The sequence below is a fragment of the Cylas formicarius genome, unplaced genomic scaffold (genome assembly GCF_029955315.1).
Source record: "Cylas formicarius isolate icCylForm1 unplaced genomic scaffold, icCylForm1.1 PGA_scaffold_4__25_contigs__length_36172078, whole genome shotgun sequence".
Taxonomy (NCBI): domain Eukaryota; kingdom Metazoa; phylum Arthropoda; class Insecta; order Coleoptera; family Brentidae; genus Cylas; species Cylas formicarius.
In genome coordinates, this window is record NW_026844334.1 from 33,027,356 (window position 1) to 33,048,316 (window position 20,961).

Consider the following 20,961-nt stretch of genomic DNA (forward strand, 5'->3'; position numbering starts at 1 on the left):
AGAACTTGTTTAAATTGATGATCAATGCTGTGTTTGGAAAAATAATGGAAAACATACGGAACCATTCCAACGTTAAGCTTGTGAAAAACTGGGAAGGTCGCTACGGTGCGGAAGCTCTGATTGCCCGACCCGAGTTTAAAAGTGCAACTATAATTAGTAAAAACCTCGTTCTTATTGAATTAAAAAAATCTGAAATATATTTTAACAAACCTATCTACGTTGGGATGTCAATTATGGAGATAGCCAAGACAACAATTTATGACTTTCACTACAACTACATTCAAGAAAGATTTTCCAATTCCCGAGTTTTATATACCGACATCGATTCTCTTGTATACGAGATATTAACCATAGACCCGTACGAGATTCTAAAAAAGGATTGTTACCAGTATTTTGATACTTCCGACTATGCGGAGGATAATCCGTACGATATACCCAGAGTCAATAAAAAGGTTTTGGGTCTGATGAAGGATGAAAATAATGGACGAATTATGTCTCATTTTATCGGACTGAGAGCTAAAATGTACGCCACAAAGTTCTATAAAACACCCGAGGAAGAAGAGACCGCAAAACAACAATTGATGACCGCAGAAACAGATCGCGAAGCATTTGAACGTGAATTTAAAAACTTGGGTGTTACGAAGAGGATCAAAGGAGTTAAAAAATCCGTCATCAAAACTAAGATAACTTTTGAAGATTTCGTCGATTGTTTGCAAAATTTTTCTGAAAAAAGCATATCGCAGAATTTAATAAGAGCGAGCAAACTGGAGTTGCACACAGTATCCCAAAAGAAGATCGGGTTAAGTCCTTACGATGATAAACGTCACATATCAAAGTCATCAGTAGAAACGTTGCCGTGGGGACACTATTCAATTATGGAAGAAGAAACTGTCTCCGCTTGATTGTAAATGTGTTTTATTGGTTTTGTTTTGAAATTTCGTTTTTCCTAAAAATCGAATGGGGTGCACTTAAGGACTCAATTCACGTCTGGCAGCCTCGTTAAGTTTTTATTTTAAAAAATGCATGAAATATTTTGATCTTTTTTCATTATATTTTGGGAATATTTAGAATAAAAATGACCGGAAGTCCTTAATATTTTTCGCTTATTACCTCCAACTACTTTTATTATATTTTCCACTGTCAATAAACAGTTTGACTCCTGTTAATATGGTTTTTAATTTTTGCAACTAACCAGTACCTATAGTACGTGTCTACTGTTAACAGCAAACAGACGACCGATTTGCAAATGCCTATTTTGAAAAAGTGTTTATCAATCTAGAAGACCTTTATTTAAAGATTAAATGTGCTATTGGATTCAATTTTTCAATATATTCAACTTTATCTCGAACCAATTTGCGATGTCAATGCCTCGCAACCGCAGATAAGAGACTACGGTGCGGCGATATCCTAGTGGGCGGATGGATCGCCTTTGCTTTTAAGGCGCAAAATATATTTGCGTGTGCTATCAGTAATTTTGTTGGGTGTTAATTTTCTTTGCCAAATTACGTCATGTGAAAGTCGACACGCTTTAAAATTGCATGCGACAGACTGCACGTCCGAGGCGGTTGTGTGTCAAGTCGTTCCCGTCTGAGCACGTGGACCTTGAGACTCCCACCTGCATGGCTCTCTGGTGACAACATACGTTCATCGTGTTTATTCAAATAGGCGTTTCTGCCTTTCGATTTTTAAGTCAATTTTTAATTTTTAATTTAACCATTGAAGGGAGAACATGTGAATAAATACATTTAATGTGTATTGTAGACTATATTCAGTGCAATATCAAGTGCGATATCTATTTCCCTATGACTCTACAACTGATAAGTTTTATGATTTTAATTTACCCTAATACAGTGCGAGTCTTTTTTGTTTTGTTTTTGTGGGTTTCAGTTTTCGTTAATTTTCTCAGTGATTTGTGAATAACAAAAAACAATGATCACTTTTTTTGGTCAGTTACTACCTGTTTTTATAATATAATAATCCACTTTTTTACGTTGCATAATAATCGAATTAAATTGAAATATAGTGTTTTTTAAATATCCTTTAAATGACAGGGAATAGAAATGTGACTTTACTTACGTCACTTACTGAAAATTTTGTTTTAAAAATGTGTTTTATAGGCAACGCGACATATACATATTTTGTTTCTTGTTTGTTCTAGAAAAAACACGGTTTGTCCGTTTGACGGTAGGTTGGTTGGTGCTAAGAGGTAAAAATGAGAAAAATTTATTCTTGAACTGTCACTATATATCTACTGATCTAATCCCTCATTTCTTTCTCATGCACATATTGAAGATTTTGACACACTTTCAGGAAAATCGTGGATGTCCAATTCAATTGTTCAAATTGTGATAAACTGTTTTGAAAAAATTTACGAAAAAGAGGTAGAACATTTTAATATATGGAATCCATATCAAGGAAATTATGCTTTGTTCGACTATCATAACCTAACAAACAATTTCTACACCAGCCTGCCAAATTTTAACAAAAATATTATCATCCCCTTATCAAGAAACCAACATTGGACGTTAATATACATAGATTTTGGTAGAAGAATTTTCTATTATTTCGACCCGTATACTACATTACATTAAATCAATAATTACAGATAATTCCTTGAACACACCTTTAACCCCCACCAATTTGAAGGATTACAGAAATTCTCTAAGGGATCTTCTTATTCGCAAATCGAGTGATATGTCAGATATATGTCTTTGCTGTGGAAATTGCGTAAACTACAATAATGTACATTTTGCAAAAGATTTGTCGATGAGAGGTGTTTTAAAGAATATGCCAATAATTTTAAACATAAAATATGTCCACTTTGCACCAATTACAATACCAAATAATGAAATTGAATTAAATTGAAGCATATAGAATGAGAAAAAAAATTAATAATTTTCCGTCGAGAAATATGCTTCATTTTCGATAATAAACTCAAATTTTCAACAATTCAAGGTTGTTCAACTTTCAAGCTAAAACGGAACGTATCAAGAAAAAAAAATCTGTTTCTCCAAAATCCGTTTTTTGCTTATTCCAACCCCTAATCCCCAAGTTGCTTTATTCAAATTTTGATGAATCATCCCTTTTGTGATTATACGTTAGCGATATGAACATAATCACTGCACATAGACCGGAACATATGTAAAAAAATAATTTCCGTTTCGTCAAAATCGGTTTTTTGCTAGAAAAAACACGGTTTGTCCGTTTGACGGTAGGTTGGTTGGTGCTAAGAGGTAAAAATGAGAAAAATTTATTCTTGAACTGTCACTATATATCTACTGATCTAATCCCTCATTTCTTTCTCATGCACATATTGAAGATTTTGACACACTTTCAGGAAAATCGTGGATGTCCAATTCAATTGTTCAAATTGTGATAAACTGTTTTGAAAAAATTTACGAAAAAGAGGTAGAACATTTTAATATATGGAATCCATATCAAGGAAATTATGCTTTGTTCGACTATCATAACCTAACAAACAATTTCTACACCAGCCTGCCAAATTTTAACAAAAATATTATCATCCCCTTATCAAGAAACCAACATTGGACGTTAATATACATAGATTTTGGTAGAAGAATTTTCTATTATTTCGACCCGTATACTACATTACATTAAATCAATAATTACAGATAATTCCTTGAACACACCTTTAACCCCCACCAATTTGAAGGATTACAGAAATTCTCTAAGGGATCTTCTTATTCGCAAATCGAGTGATATGTCAGATATATGTCTTTGCTGTGGAAATTGCGTAAACTACAATAATGTACATTTTGCAAAAGATTTGTCGATGAGAGGTGTTTTAAAGAATATGCCAATAATTTTAAACATAAAATATGTCCACTTTGCACCAATTACAATACCAAATAATGAAATTGAATTAAATTGAAGCATATAGAATGAGAAAAAAAATTAATAATTTTCCGTCGAGAAATATGCTTCATTTTCGATAATAAACTCAAATTTTCAACAATTCAAGGTTGTTCAACTTTCAAGCTAAAACGGAACGTATCAAGAAAAAAAAATCTGTTTCTCCAAAATCCGTTTTTTGCTTATTCCAACCCCTAATCCCCAAGTTGCTTTATTCAAATTTTGATGAATCATCCCTTTTGTGATTATACGTTAGCGATATGAACATAATCACTGCACATAGACCGGAACATATGTAAAAAAATAATTTCCGTTTCGTCAAAATCGGTTTTTTGCTAGAAAAAACACGGTTTGTCCGTTTGACGGTAGGTTGGTTGGTGCTAAGAGGGTATGGATCGAATGACCTTGAGCCGGACCAATTTCCGCTAATATGAACCTTAAATTTTTCTTATGGGAATTTACATGTAAAAATGAGAAAAATTTATTCTTGAACTGTCACTATATATCTACTTAGATCTATTCTTATGTATGCAGACGACATACGCAATTTTTTTTAATTTTATGTAATAATTGATGTCACCAATTAGTCCATTGTCTATTATGCCTAAACACTGCTCTCCAACTTTTAGATGGGATTTGAATATATCGCTTTTATTCTTTTTGCAGCCAGGAATTCCTAAAATGCTATCACTTTTTAAATGACGTTCACAAAGTAAACAAAAATATTCCACTCTTGATGAAGAAAATGTTGTCTCGTAGATGCGGTTTTCACATGTATAGTGAACCCGGCGTTTGCATATTTCACATTCAACCAATTTCGAATACGTTCCATTTTCCTTATGATATAGTCCACAAATTAAGCAATTTAATTTCGAATCTTGAGAGTATATAAAGAGCAGGGCTTTTAGGTAACGGATAAATTGATTATTATTAAATGTTTTTGAAGTATTGTCCAAACTTTTGCATATTGTCCATAAAACTATTATACCACAGTTCATGACCAAGATTTACTGTTTTAGTAAAAACCGTTTTATTGAAAATGTTTTGTAATGAACAATTAATTTGGCAATATTTTTTTTCATTGATAAATGCCAGAATTTTTTATCATATAACTGAGGAATGCAAATGTATCTAAACTGAGTTCTTTTAATATTTGGCATGTGTCCATAATTCTTCAATCGCAACGATTCATCAATGCTAAAGACATATGAAGATTTAAATTTTTTGGAAAATATATATGGTATGGCATCCATTAATTTTGTTGAAATAAAATTATTTAAATTATTGAAATCAAATGAATCTATAAACAATTTAAAGTTTTTGGATTTTATTATTGAAACAACAAATTTTTCATCGGCGCATAAATAAAAATCGACATTATCAACTAAACCATTTTTTAAGAACGGTAGTTTACTGGCACTTAAAGAAAACGGCTGGTTAATTCTTTTAAGATATTTTCCCCAAAAGTGGGAATAAGACGATTTCCTTTTTCTCCTCCACTTCTCGGCGACATTAAATTCATCGTTTTCATTTATTGGCATGGTCGCTAATCGATCTTATTTTAAATTTAAACTACACTCTCGCGAAATTTTCAAATCATGTTCTGATGAAATTAGAACATTTTAAATGTTTTTCTCTATTCAAAATGTTATTTTTCAAATAATTAAAATAACCTTCGATAGAAGCATTTGACGGTCTTTTTAAATAAGGCCACATTAATTTAGACCAAAGGGAATAAAACGGCATATACCTTTCTAGAAATATAGTCAACAACTCTCTGTTATTAAAGGGATTTTGGTCTTGCCCTTGTTCCGATATTTTTACGGAATAAAGGATGTTTGAAAAATATGTGTAAAAGGGACTGGAATGTTTTAGATTTTTTATTTCTTGTTGAATTGAATTATCTACAAAGTTTGTCAGATATAGGTTGTTCTGTAAATAGTTGCAAGTCACTAAGTACCAAAAATTTTTTCAGCGTATTTAATGCTTGATTCGTGTGTTGGCTTCGATATTTGTTTAAAAAGAAGATACATATATTCGAAAACCAAACTGTAGCATCTTCCAGTGATTGAAGATTAATTCCCACAATTAATACTTCTTTTATAGCATTTTTTTGGTTACTTTCTAGAGAAACGCACTTGTCATCAACTAATTTACATATATTTTTAACGAAATGCGAACAACAAAGACAAACAATGATGAAATTCTTTTTTAATATTGATTTTTTAACCATAGCGTTGAAAGTTAGATTCAAATATTCGAATAGTGATATATTGTTAAATGCTCCTACAAAGGCATGTAAATTAGCGAAACTGAAGTCAGTTATCACGTGATTAAAAAGAGGCCTCTAGTGCCAAAAATTCGAAATAATTCCAAAAATCTGAGAAGAAATCATTTCTAAAACAGGACAGACGCGTTTTTCATCAGTAACTATCGCACCACAATAGTAATAAACTACATTTTTTTGGTATTTTACAACACTTCCTGTAGCACCAAAATAAAGAACTTTCTCAGTACAGTATTTTCTTTTCTTCTGTTCTTTACTGTTGTATATATTCGGGGTGCTGGCGTTTCATCAAAAGGATATATTATGTCATCTTCGTCTCTAGCCAACCTATTGATGGCTTCAGACCTTATTTTTCTCAAAGTTGCGTCTGATTTAATATTACCGAGATTTCCCCTTCGTGCCAATTCATAACTTATTTTATTAAATGTATTTCTTTTATACTGGGACGGTTTAAGTTTCAATAATCTATTTTGAACAATTGCTCGTTCTACAAACCTCACTCTTCTCGTAGTTTTATAAAGATGACAGTAATTTAAAGAGGATGTGTATACATCGCCAAATATAACATTGCCATTTATATTACTTAGCTTCATTTTAAAATTTTTACATTTATGGTGGTTATTTTTACAATACGCGGTAACAATAACAGTATTTGTTCCTAATCTTCTTACTTTATTGAAAACGAGTGTGCAAACGTTATTGACAAATAATGTAATTTTTTCATTTAAAATATAGGTATACGTATTTGTTTTCAAGGATTTAATATCAGGGTTGTACATCTCTAACCATTCCGCTTTCAGAAGTTCAAATTTCCCTTCTAAATATCGACAGATGCTCGAATTGTGTTTTGAAATTCTGGGATGTTCATTGAATTGATAAAATCCGATTTAGTGATTCGTTTATTTGATGTATGTTCGTTTGGGTTATCCTCACCACAAATCGTAGCCCGAAGAGAATTACTCTTATCTAAACGAAGATCCTGAGAAAAAAGATCGCTTGCGTTAGGTAAATCATTAAAATTATTGATATTTATTGCCGAATTGTTATTGTCAAAACAGTAAAGGTCTTTATCCACTTCGCTTATTGTTATGGGCTAAATACTAGGGGACAAAACAAAATGGTCATATTTCGGTATTGATGAAACAACACACACTTTTTCGATTTCCTCAAGTAAGAAGTAAGTATACGTTTCCTTGAAAGAGGTGTATCTTTTATACGTAGATCCGCTAAGTGTGTTTTCCATAACTGCTCTATCACTAATCTTCTTTTTTAAATTTTCTATTATTTTCGAATCTAATGACAGTTTATCAGTTAAACTGACATTATTTTTATTTTCATTTTCATAAAATATTTTTATGCTTTCAGAATGCCACTTAAAAAAATTACATAACCTTTTTTTCTCGCAACAAATTTTATGCGAGGATATTTTTAGATTATCTTTTATTAACAATTCAAGAACGAAAGTGTCTAAAAGTTTGGGGTTTCTTACAATCTCTTCAAAGTGTTCCCAATGTAAATCAGGGAAATGTTTTTTTATTTTTCGGGATACGTCTTTCGAACGTACTCTTCTTTTTTTATTAGGACGCATTGTGAATATATTCTTATCGGCGTATATTAATGTAAATAATAAAAATCTACTTCGTAAAGCTACAAATGCACAAAAAAAACTAATGACGCCTATTTAAAGCGACAGAAAACATAAGATCACTAATTGTAACAACAACTGTGTTAAATTTAATGAACTAAAAATTATTTTCGGTAACGGAGAAAACAAATTAAATAAAATTAAATTCTGAAAATCGCAACCCAAAAAATAAACAAAATTGCACAAAACGAATATAAACGAAAACAAACACAATTGCCAATCGAAAATATTATTCTATCCAAAACTAACCAATTAAAAGACTTTTAAACTAAAATTTATCTAGAGTAAACTTCAAACAAACGCCCGAATAAAAGAAAACAAGTATAAAATGAACGTTTCTGTAGCCTTAAGGTGCACCGCTGGCGGACAAATCTAAAAATCCAGTAGAAGTGGGGATACAGCATACGCGATCGAAACAGTACTTACAGGTTTTAGCCTTTCGGCATCCAAACGGAGCACATGTGGAAGAAGTACCGCTAGTTAGATTCCGCATGTTCTGATGTTGGAATAAATGGAATATGAATTATATTATAAGCAACTTAAAACAAGAGACAACAAGATTTTTTTTAATTATGTAAACAGTCTAGAGGAAAAGTACATAATTAAGTTCTAAATAAAAAAAAACTACATATATGAAAACTCCTCTGAATATTTGCCGTTTTTCGAGTAATCAATGTTTTTGCATTTTTTCTTCGAGTTGTCCTGTTTTTCCAGGTAAAAAATACGTTTCTGCTACCTACTCTAAAAACAAGTATACACAGGTCAAGCGTGCGTTTCGGGATATTAGTCGCCGTTTTGGACTGCTCGGATGGTTTTGGATATATTAGCCCTGGTATTAATGGTCTTACAAAAGTATGCAACACGTTTGATAAACTTCATCAGTCACTCGTTTATTAAACACTCAGTAAATCAACTGGTGACAAATATACCGTTTATTAAACTCTAAAAAAGTGCTATTAGCGACAACTTCTATTTTCTTGAGCGAATATATAAATATGTTACTATTCTTAACAGAAACGACCCGGTTATGTACACCATGTTCGAATTACCTGAAATTAATGTAAAATCATATTTGGTGACGTTATTTGCAAAAATATTAAAACAAGTTGCCCTTGTGTTGCCGTACACATATTTTTGCATAAATTAAAATCATATACAGGTTTTGTAAATTTTCAGTTCTTACTTATATTTCACTAAACAATTTATGAATGATTTAATTAAAGTGTATTTGCAGACAATCTATTAAAAAAATAGTATTTTTTGCACATATATTTGAAACATATTTCAACTTTTAGCTAAGAAATAAGGAACAACAATATCAACGAGCCTTTTTTGTTTACCACAACAGGAAACAGGTAAAAATTAGAAAATTTGTGAAAATAGCAGGTGTCTATATAATCTAATGTTCCACTGACTATATCTACAATTATTTAGTAGGTGTTTTGTATTTACTTCTTTAGTGATATTAACACAGTCGCTGCACATAGACTGGCACATATTTAAAAAAATAAATTTTATGTTTCCGCAAAATCCGCTTTTTGCTTATTTCACCCCCTAATCCCCAAGTTGCTTTATTCAAATTTTGATGAAACATCCCTTTTGTGATAATACGTTAGTGGTATCAACATAACCACTGCACATGGACCGGAACGTATGTAAAAAAAATAATTTCTGTTGCGTCAAAATCGGTTTTTTGCTTATTTCAACCCCTAATCCCCAAGTTGCTTTATTCAAATTTTGATGAAACATCCCTTTTGTGATTATACGTTAGCGATATCAACATAATCACTGCACATAGACCGGAACATGTGTAAAAAAAATAATTTCTGTTTCGTCAAAATCAGTTTTTTGCTTATTTCAACCCCTAATCCCCAAGTTGCTTTATTCAAATTTTGACGAAAAATCCTTTTTGTCATTATACATTAGTGGTATCGACACATAATGTATAATAACGCTGACGAATTACCCGAAACCAAAATAAATATGTTTTCAGATATTATTTTGCGACCCGTTCGAAATTCTCAATCCTCTCATTATTCATTTTACAGAAAGAATATTGAATATTTATAAAAATGAAATAATTTAACAGAAGGAGACAAATATTTTCAATAGTACTATAATTTTGGTAGTCTTTCCAAAGTTGGATTTGTTTCACACATAATTAAATTCTTAAAAGGATTTGTAGACACCAAAAATCTTTACGCACTTTTTTTAGAACCTAAAAATTAGCGCAAACCGTTCCGGTAATGTTACAAAAAATATTTTTGAATTCTTCCTACAAATTTGTTCAAAATTCCTACAATACCACAGAAACAGTTTCAGTCAAGTACTGAAGAAGCCAACAGGATGATTGGCAAAACGTCAGCTATTTCGACTCAGCAAAAACCGAGGAATCCAGAATTTTTGTAAAAAGTAAAAAAAAAATTTCTTTTTCTTTTACATTTATCCATGAAGGGCTTTGAAAGAAAAGAATTACGATTACGAAATACGATCATACACTAACAAAAAATATGTGCGTGTTATTAGATAAGCTCAAGGTTAGAAAACTGCTAATTTATGCACAATCCTAAAATGAGTCCAGTGAGGGCGCATCAGAAATCGATTAGGGGTGCCATGGCGCGACAATATATTTCTCCAATAACATAGTTAGATGCAGCTCGAAAGATTTGGCAAAATCAGGGTACGTGAGTTGCTTCCGAAGTCAAAATTTTAATTTTAATTGTTGGTAATCGTAAAACGAACCAATAAAATATATTCTACATCTATGGTCCGAGGAACGAATGTAGACTAGGGTCTAGTTAAGAAGAAGAAGGTTATGTCAGAATAAGAAACGCGTGGTTACTTTGTACTTTTTGGATTCATCTTTTTTCATGTTGCGTTTTGTAGAGTCAATATATTGTTGAGTTTCGGACTTGTTTGAATATCCCGAATTGACCATTTCCTACAACAGGTTATGGGCCCAGACATGCTGTGTGTATAAAAATTCGGGAGTCGTGAAAGTTAAAATATACGTTTAAAGAACGTAGTCGAAAGAAAAAAAAAAGCAATACCAAGTTATTTGGGACAGTTAAAGAGTTTGGCATAAAAACAAACGCAACAAAGAATAGTGATGGCAGAAGGATTGCAAGTCGTGAAGTTGAATGGAGAAAATTGGACACTTTGGAAATTTCAAACATTGGTGTGTTTAAAATCCAAGGGACTGTTTGAAGTTGTTAACAAGGCTGCTGTAAAACCGCCTGGCGACGAAACGGATAAGAAACTTACAGAATGACGGAGGATGTAAGGGGCACAAGGTTGGTGGTGGGCATGGACGAGAAATCGGCAAGCGCCATCACGGCCAAGGGCTCACTTCTCTTCTGCCTGGCGACACAGGTAAAAGTGAACCTGTCGGCGCCGAGGCCGCAGGGGGATGAGGTGGCCGCGGGGGGCTCACGCGAGGAGGGCTCGTCCATGGAGGTTGGCGGGTCTGTCGGAGAGGCGGCGCCCACGGCTTCTGTGGAGGAGACCTCCGGAGGGCCCTCCGAGGAAGCGAGAACCGAGGAGGTATCTCAGATGGAAGTTGACCGGGGAATCCCATCAGGGTCCACCAGTCAGGAAGCGGAAGCGGAGGGAGGTGCTACCTCGGGCTCGGATTCGGGCTGAGGCTAGCATCGTGACCCGCAGGTGGTATTCCCGCAATAACATCTTCACGGGGATATTACAGATTAACCTGCAACACAGCAGGGCTGCAACGGCCCACTTATGCAGGAAAATTTCGGAGGGCGGTACATCTATTGTACTGATCCAAGAGCCCTGGATTGTAAAATCAAGGGTTAGGGGCTTATCTCTGGGAGGATCGATGCTGCATAGTGTCGACTCCTTAGAGGGCGGTCCCAGGGCCTGTATTCTAACCATGGGGCTGGAGGCCTTTTTCCTAAGGGATAAGGCGTCCAGGGACCTGGTTCCAATTCTGGTCAGATCCCCCACTCGGGACGGCGTGAGGGAGGTAGTGGTCGCCTCTGCGTACTTTCCAGGCGACCGCAGCTGTCCTCCGCAGGAGATCAGTGACTTGGTCTCCTACTGCGAGGAGGCGAATCTTCCTCTTTTGATTGGCTGCGACAGCAATGCTCACCACGTTTTGTGGGGCAGCGCGGCAACGAATAGAAGGGGGGGAGACCTCGTGGAGACCCGTACTCAGAAGTGACCCTGCGGGAAGACTGGGGGTGGTCCGCAGGACCGGCGGTCGCTACACAGCGGGACCAGCGGACACACTACAACAGTTGCTGAACACGCACTTCCCAGGGTCCGCTGATCCGGACACAGGGGGGAATATTGAAGCCGGGGGTCGTCTTGGAGGCGACTACGCCACGGCAAGGAGGGTGGTTACCCATAGTAGGCTGAGGTGGGTTATTGACAGCTTTGGCCCCTTCAAGTCGGCGGGCGGGGATGGAGTATTTCCGGCTCTGCTGCAAAGGGACGGAGGTCTCCTGACTAGCCCGCTGATGGACCTGTTCAGGGCCTCCATTGCGAGGGGGTACGTGCCCGAGCTGTGGAGACACAGCAGGGTAGTGTTCATTCCCAAGGTAGGGAAGAGTGACTACACAGACCCGAAGTCGTACCGGCCTGTTTGCCTCACCAGCTTCATTATGAAGACTCTGGAGAGGCTGGTGGACCGGTATCTGAGGGACTGGGTGGAGCTGGAGGCCCCTTTAGAGCCAGCTCAGCATGCGTACCGAAGTGGCGAGTCTCTGGGCTCAGCTCTTCACCATCTGACTTCCAGGTTGGAGGAGGGTATGGGCTCGGGACGGCTGTCGGTGTGCGTGTTCGCTGACATCGAAGGGGCTTTCAATAACACGGCCCTGTACTCGATCTGCAGGGCGGTGGAGAGTACTGGAGTGGGGACGGCCATTGTAAGGTGGATCCGCTCCATGTTAACCGACAGGAGGGTCGAGGCAAGACTGGGTGGGGAGCAGGTCTCCATCGGTTCATCACGGGGTTGTCCACAGGGCGGGGTCTTGTCCCCGTTCCTGTAGTGCCTGGTGGTGAACGAGATATTGCATATTCTGAGGGAAGAACACGGGGTCTATGCTCAGGCATATGCAGACGACCTTGTGATAATGACGCAGGGGACGGACGTGAGGAGGATGCAGGGGCTCCTGAACGGGGCATTGGCAAGATTCTCACAATGGTGCCTGGACAGCAAGTTGGCTGTCAATCCTAACAAGGTGGAGATGGTCATCTTCACTAGGAAAAGGAAGATGGAGTGCAACCTCAACATTTCGATGGATGGGGTGCCTCTTTCTGCAAGCGGAAGTGTCAAGTACTTGGGCGTATGGTTGGACTCTAAGTTGACCTTCCAGGAACATATAAGATCAAGGACCAGGTCGGCCTTTGGAGCTCTGTGGGCGTGCCGGAGAGCGGTAGGGGGCACTTGGGGCCTGGGGCCGAAGATCATGCAGTGGATCTACGGTACCATGGTGGTGCCTATGCTCACGCATGGGGCAGTGGCATGGTGGCCGGGGACCAAAAGAGCGGGAGCGAGGCTAGTTCTTGACAGACTGCAGAGATTGGCTTGCCTCTCCATAACGGGCGCCATGAGAACGGCGCCCACGAGGGCCCTGGAGGCTCTGGTGGGGCTGCCCTCTCTGGCGGATCGGGTGCAGATGGAGGCGGCCAGGACAGCTGTGAGGCTGGCGAGCTGCGGGCTCTGGAGGGAGGGAACCTTCAATCGGGGTCCGTACGACATTTTAGAGGGCTGTCGCGGCGATCGCGGGGTCATGGGCATGCCGAGTGACGTCATGATCCCCGAGATGACCTTCTTTGATAAATTGACCTTTCTCTTTCCATCAAGGGAAGATTGGAGAGAGAGCAGAGTCGGCTCCTGGGATGGACTTGTCTGGTACACGGACGGGTCCAGAATGGGAGATCTGGCCGGAACTGGAGCGTACTGCGAGACAACGGGATCAAGCTTGTCGGTCCCTCTGGGTCAGTACTGCACTGTGTTTCAGGCGGAAATTTTCGCTTTATTGATGGCGGCCAGAGAGGTGCTTCGGCTCAACTACGGAAGCAGGAGAGTCTTCTTCTGCTCGGATAGTAGGGCTGCACTCATGGCGCTGAAGTCAGTGCGTACGCGCTCCTTGTTGATAAAGGAGTGCAAAGGGGTACTGAGGAGGGTGGCTGAGGAGAGGAAGGTCACGTTGGTCTGGGTCCCGGGTCACACCGGTGTCCGGGGCAATGAGGCAGCGGACGCCTTAGCCAGGGAGGGCTCCTCGCATAGGCATATAGGGCCAGAGCCCCGCTTGGGGATCGCCCCGTGTGTGAGGCGGGGAGCTCTCGAAGCCTGGGCGAGAGACCGGGCCGCGGGGGGCTGGAGAGTTGCTCCGGGAATGAGGCAGGCGAGGCTTATGATGGATGGGCCCGCCCTTCCTCGGACCAGGGAGCTGCTTAGACTGACCAGGAGGGAGTGTAGAGCACACAGGACATTGCAGGCTTAGGAGGCATCTCTGCTTGCTAGGCATTGGAGACGACCCGGAGTGTAGGTGGTGCATGGAAGGGGAGGAGACCCCGTATCATCTGCTCACCGAGTGCCCTGCCTTGACATGGGCAAGATTGGGAGTCTTCGGAACGGCCCTGATCGATCCGGACTCAGTGCACGGTATTGGGCTAAAGGAGTTGCTGACCTTCTACAGGAGGGGCGGCATTCTGGACGCCCTCTAGAGCGGCCTGGGGCACAACGGGCCCATCTGGTGGCCTAAGTGCTTGGACGCCCGCGAGGGCGCCCCCCTTTAATACCAATACCAATACCAATACAGAATGATTTTTGAAAGATGCAAGGGCTCAAGAAGTAATTGTGTGTAGAAAAGCCCCTTACCCATGTATTGGCATGTACCACAGCGGAAATGTGGCAAAAATTGGTGACAATCTATGAAAATAGATCTCAGATAAGTGTACATTCATTGCAGCAGAAGTTTTTTGGCTTGGAGTATGGCGAAGGTGGCATAGCTGGGTTGATATCGAAAATTGAAAAAAATCAAGGAAATCTGAAACTACAAGGAGAAGAAATAAGCGATAAAATGGCAATCACAAAGATACTTATGTCTCTACCCGAAAGTTTAAAGTACTTTGTTTCAGCGTGGGAATCCATGCCAGAAGACAAACAAACTTTGTCAGAACTGATGTCAAGATTGTTAGCAGAAGAAGAAAGAAACAAACCTAGTAGTTCAGGGACAGCTTTAGTCACAAAAACATTTAGGTCAAACAAGTTTCAACAACAACGGAAAGGTATAGTATGTTTTCAGTGCAATAAAAAGGGTCATATAAAGAAGAATTGTCCAGAAAAGACCAAAAAAATATGTCACTGCTGCAGAAAAGAGGGACACTTAATTAAAGACTGTTGGTTTAACAAAAATAAGAAGAAAAGGGAAGAAGGTGGTAATGCAGAAAGCAATGAAAAAATGCAAAAGCAAATGTTACACAAGCGTTAGTAGGAGTATCTTGTTTATCAGCTTTGATTGGGGAATCAAATGGTGGATGTGACTGGTGGCTAGATAGAGGAGCCACAGAACATATGTGTTTTGATAAGGACAGTTTTATAGAAATGCAAGAACTCCAAGAAAGAAGACATGGAAAAATTGGGAACGGTTCTTTGCTAGAAGTACAAGGAATTGGAAAAGTAGAAGTTGAAGCATGGAACGGTCATGACTGGATAAAAACGAATTTATGTGAAGTTTTGTTTGTACCTGACCTTGAGGTAAATTTATTTTCATTGAGTACAGCTCTAGATAAAGGTCTAATGATGCAGTCTAATAAACAAGAGAGCGAGTTCCGAGATAAAAAACGGACACGTGAGGGCAGTTGCTCAGAAAAAAGGACGACTATATAAAATGAAGTTTAAACCTCCAGAGAGTATGTCACTATGCAATATAACAGAAAGTCTGACAAACTGGCATCGTAAACTAGCCCATGTCTATTTTGATCAAGTAAAGAAGGTATTGAGAAGGAATGAAATAAAATATAAGGATGGTGTCAACTCATTTTGTCAAGATTGTCTGGCAGGAAAGCAGCACAGGCTGTCATTCTCACATAGTGAGTCACGAGCTAAAAAAATAGGAGAGCTTATACGTGCTGATTTGGAAGGGCCTATTGAAGTACCATTACTGGGAGAGGCAAGATATTTTTTGATGCTGAAGGATGATTTTTCCAATTATAGATATGTATATTTCTTAAAGAATAAGTCAGAAGCAACAGAGAATATCAAGAATTATTTGAATATGGTAGAAACACAAACAGAGAACAAAGTTAAGAAGTTACGAACAGATAACGGTTTGGAATTCATGAATTTAGAATTGAAAAAATTGTTAAACAATAAAGGAATGCTTCATGAAAGGTCGTGTGAATATATTCCACAGCAAAACGGCCGAGCAGAGAGAAAAATGCGAACCCTTGTAGAAGCCGCTAGAACGTTATTGCATAGCAAACGTTTGGACAAAAATCTGTGGGCAGAAGCTTTTAACACTTCAGTTTTTGTGTTAAATAGAATTGGATGTAGTTCCATTCCGAACAAAACACCTTATGAGCTTTGGTTTGACAAAAAATGCGACATGAATATGTTTCATGAATTTGGTTCCAAAGTAGCGGTGCACATAATTAAAAACACAAGAAAGAAATTGGATTCAAAGAGCAAACTTGGAATTTTGGTAGGATATGGACAGACAACTAAAGGGTATCGAATTTTATTTCCACAAAGAGGGGAAGTAGAAATCCACAGAGATGTAGTGTTTATACCGGATAGTGAGGAGGCTGACCGAACAGAGAAGAAAAATGAAGTTAACAGAGTTTTGTTAGATTTGGAAACAGACATAAACAGTGAAGATAAACCAATACAAGAATCAGAATTTGAAATAGACAAAGAGAATGCAGAAGAAGGAAAAGAGAATGAACAGTTGGAAAAGAGAAAAGTTAGAAGACCAGACTGGATGAGAGACTATGATGTGACCTTCTACACCTAAACAGAAGAACCTATGACCTTCGAAGAAGCCATAACCAGTACAGATAGTGAAAAATGGAAGAATGCGATGGAAAAAGAATTGGCAGTGCTTCGTGAAAACAATACGTGGACTGAAGTGCCTTGGCCCGTGAATGAAAACCTCATAGATAGTAAGTGGGTGTTTAAAAAAAAAGGTGACAGAGAATATAAAGCAAGACTTGTTGCGCGCGGTTTTCAACAAAGAAGTGATCCTGAGTTGTATGACATATATGCTCCTGTAGCAAAGTTAACAACTTTCCGCATCTTACTGGTAGTGAGCAGCAAGATGGGTAGACCAATACACCAAATGGATGTGAGAAGTGCCTTTTTGTATGGAGATATAGAAGATCAGGTATTCATAATGTTACCAGGTAAAAATAAACGTAATAGTAATACAGTATGTAGGCTAAATAAGTCACTGTATGGTCTAAAAAAATCTCCAAAATGTTGGAACAAAAAATTTGACTCTTTTATGCGAAATCAAGGTGTTGACCCATCACAGAATGATTATTGTTTATACTTTAAATTGAATAAAAACAACAAATCATTTGTATTGTTATATGTTGATGATCTTTTAATATTATGTGCAGATGACAGCGAATTAGATAGGTTAAAGCTAGTTTTAAATGAAAACTTTCATTTGAAAGATTTAGGAGTTATTTCAAATTACTTAGGTATAGAAGTTAAACAGACACTAAATGAGGGACTTACTGAATTAGGACAAAAAGAATATCTAAAAAATGTGTTAACTCGTTTTGGTATGCGGGATCGTAAATCCATAAACACTCCTTTAGACAGTAATATAGATTTGAAAATCTTTAAATGTGAAAAAGTTGACCTGGCATTGCAAAAATTATGCAGACGTATTGTGGGAAGTTTAATGTACGCCGCAATGGGGTCTAGACCTGATTTATGTGAGAGCATTAATTTGTTAAGTCGATTTCAAGACAAAGCAAACGAAAACTTATACAAAGCTTTAAAAAGAGTTTTGCGTTATGTGCAGGGCACACTAGATTTAAAACTAATGTTTAAGCCAGATGACAAAAATTTGTTAATAGGATATGTTGATTCCGATTGGGGTGGAGATACGATTGATCGCAAATCCACCACAGGTTTTATATTTAAGATGTTTAATTGTACTATCGCCTGGGCCAGCAAGAAGCAGCAAACAGTAGCCATATCATCAACAGAGTCAGAATACATAGCGTTGAGTCTAGCAGTAACTGAAGCATGTTGGCTGAGAAAAATAATGTATGATTTTGGTTTTCATGTTGATAGCCCAACAACAATATATGAAGACAATCGATCAGCAATTTGTATAGCTCAAATTCCTGAAAACAATAAACGAGTAAAACATATTGATGTTAAGTTTTCCTTTATCAAAGAAAAGATCGATGATGGTATTGTAACTGTAACATATGTTAAGAGTGAAAATCAACTAGCAGATTTATTTACAAAACCATTAACATACGTAAAACTTAAAACGTTACGTTATTTGTTATGGATCATAACCTTGTAAGGAATTATTTTATTGAGGGGGCGTGTTGGTAATCGTAAAACGAACCAATAAAATATATCCTACATCTATGGTCCGAGGAACGAATGTAGACTAGGGTCTAGTTAAGAAGAAGGTTATGTCAGAATAAGAAACGCGTGGTTACTTTGTACTTTTTGGATTCATCTTTTTTCATGTTGCGTTTTGTAGAGTCAATATATTGTTGAGTTTCGGACTTGTTTGAATATCCCGAATTGACCATTTCCTACAACATTAATTTTCGGTAATAACCAAGCCAGTCTAAGAATTGTTTGATTTCTTTTTGTGTACGGGCTGTATCGTGAATTTTTGAATGGGCTCGTTTTCTGAGTTTGGTTTGATGCCTTCTGGTGTTACTACGTGACCTAAAAATTCGACTTCCTTTCTTAGGAATTAGCATTTATCAACTTGGATTTTCAATTTTGAATTTTGAATCTGTTCTTGCAAACCTGTACTAAAAATAACTATATCATCCATATAGACCATACAAATTTTCCATAACGGGTTGACAAGTGCTTTGTGCATTATTAAATCAAAGTTACATTGGTAGATATTCCACAGAGAACACTGTTTTTTGCAGTGGTCAAACTTATCGAGTACACCAGAAATGTTTGGAATATGGTATCGGTCATCAATTGTTTCAAGATTTAATTTACGATAATCGATTACTGAGTGTCACTTTTGCATATTTGAAGCATCGATTTTTTTTTTACCTTTTTCTAACATTTCATAATCAATACCAAATAAATAAAGAAAGCTATGGTAGCTTCGACATGGGTTTGTTGACTGCCTACGGCTGTTTTGATAGTATTCTGTGCATTACAGATACATTGGAGCTAGAGCAGATCATCGATGGGCCGACTAGAGACACGTGCCAGTAAAAAGTTAATAGATTCACCTATTAGGTTCAAAAGAGATAAGAGGCATTAGGTCGGGCACTATTGATTACAAAATTTCGGATCACAAACTTTTGCGGATATTCAGTTGAGTGCGCGGAGAGATCGAGTGAAGTCAACTAGGTACAGAAACTTTAAAAATGTAGATATCATCTCTTTGGATAATTCCCTAAAATCTATACTTTGGCGTAATATGTTTGACTTAAATTCTATTGATGAAAACGTATCTTTCTTTAATGAAAATAAAAAGAAAAACTTACCTTGGATCACAGAAAACAGTAAGTTTCTAATAAAATTAAGAAATAAAGCCAAATTTAAGTACAAAAATAAAAAAAGTGAAAATAAATCCCGTTATAGAGAGCTTAGAAACTTTACTGTGATCCAGTGCGAGAAAAAAAACAATAAAGACAAAAAAAGTATTTTGGATCTCTCTAAAAAATTTAAATGTGATAAAAAGTACAAAAATTCCTGACCAACTATGACATCCAGATTTAATAAACAAGTCTTTCATTAACTCTATTCCAATTTCAAATTCAACATCGCCAATTGCACACTTTCTCACTCATATTAAAACTAGAGCGGTTGGTCGTGAGTCATGATGAAATCCTTATTTTCTTTATCATTTTTTGTTGGCCCTTTTATATTAAAGTACATCTGTCATCTTGTAAATTTTTGCATCACCCATTCTGTTTTTCCCTCCCTTTGGAAACTAGCTAATATTGTCCCTGTCCCTAAGATTGACAACCCGCAGTCGTTTAGCAACTTAAGGCCCATTTCCATTCTGCCAATATTATCTAAGATTATAGAACCTGTCCTACAAACTCAAATAACCAATTATGTTGAAAAGGAGAGACTATTTGACAAAACACAGGTAGGTTTTAGGACGGGGCACAGTTGTGCTACAGGGCTTCTTAATGTGACAGATGACATCATTAGAGGGATTGATGAAGGTGTTGGTTCTACTCGATTATTCTAAGGTTTTTGATATCATTAGTCACAATATCCGTAATTTTAACAGGGAGAAAGCAAAAGGTGGTCCTGAACGGGGTCGAGTCTGCTTGCCTAGACATAAGAAGTGGCTCAATTTTAGCTCCTGTTCTGTTTATTATTTTCACAACATAATTCTTAGATTTTCTCGAGTATTCAAAGGACAATCATACGCTGATGACAAGCAGCTCTACCATGTTTTTGACCCCTTTCGGTTCCAGCTCGAGCGCCAAAATATCAACAGTGACCTTGAACGAATTGACATAATTTCCAGAGATCACGGTTTGATTTTGAACCCAAAAAAATCTTCTGTAACGTTTTTTGGTCGGCCGGTAGATGTTAAGCGTCTTGCTTCTAAAGTAATCATAAAAATAAACAGCATTACTCTTCCACTTCAAAACGAGGCAAAAAATTTGGGGTTATTTTTAGATACCAAACTTTGCTTTGAAAAGCATATCTCGACCTGCGCGCAAAGGGCTATTGGCCTTTTAAAAGGCTTGTATGGCTCAAGGCATATTCTAACTCGAAATCTTAAAAAACCTTATGCGATGCTCTTGTTCTCTCCGTGTTTAATCACTAATTCGTCACAAAGTATTGAAAAGATTCAAAAATGAGGCCTGAAGGTTTATTTACGGCATCCGTCGCGGAAGTCAGCTACAAGCTGCTGTCTTTATTTCAAAATAATTAAGACAAAATATCCCGAATACCTCTCTGAAAAAATAACTTTTAGAACAG

The 20,961-nt window shown here is 37.4% G+C and overlaps 1 protein-coding gene across 5 annotated transcripts in view; it reads right to left on the bottom strand.

The window, feature by feature from the left end:
* Positions 1-20,961, bottom strand: part of LOC132701184 (F-box only protein 28) — a 149,418-nt gene that overhangs the window by 70,177 nt on the left and 58,280 nt on the right. The gene's annotated exons all lie outside the window — the stretch shown is intronic.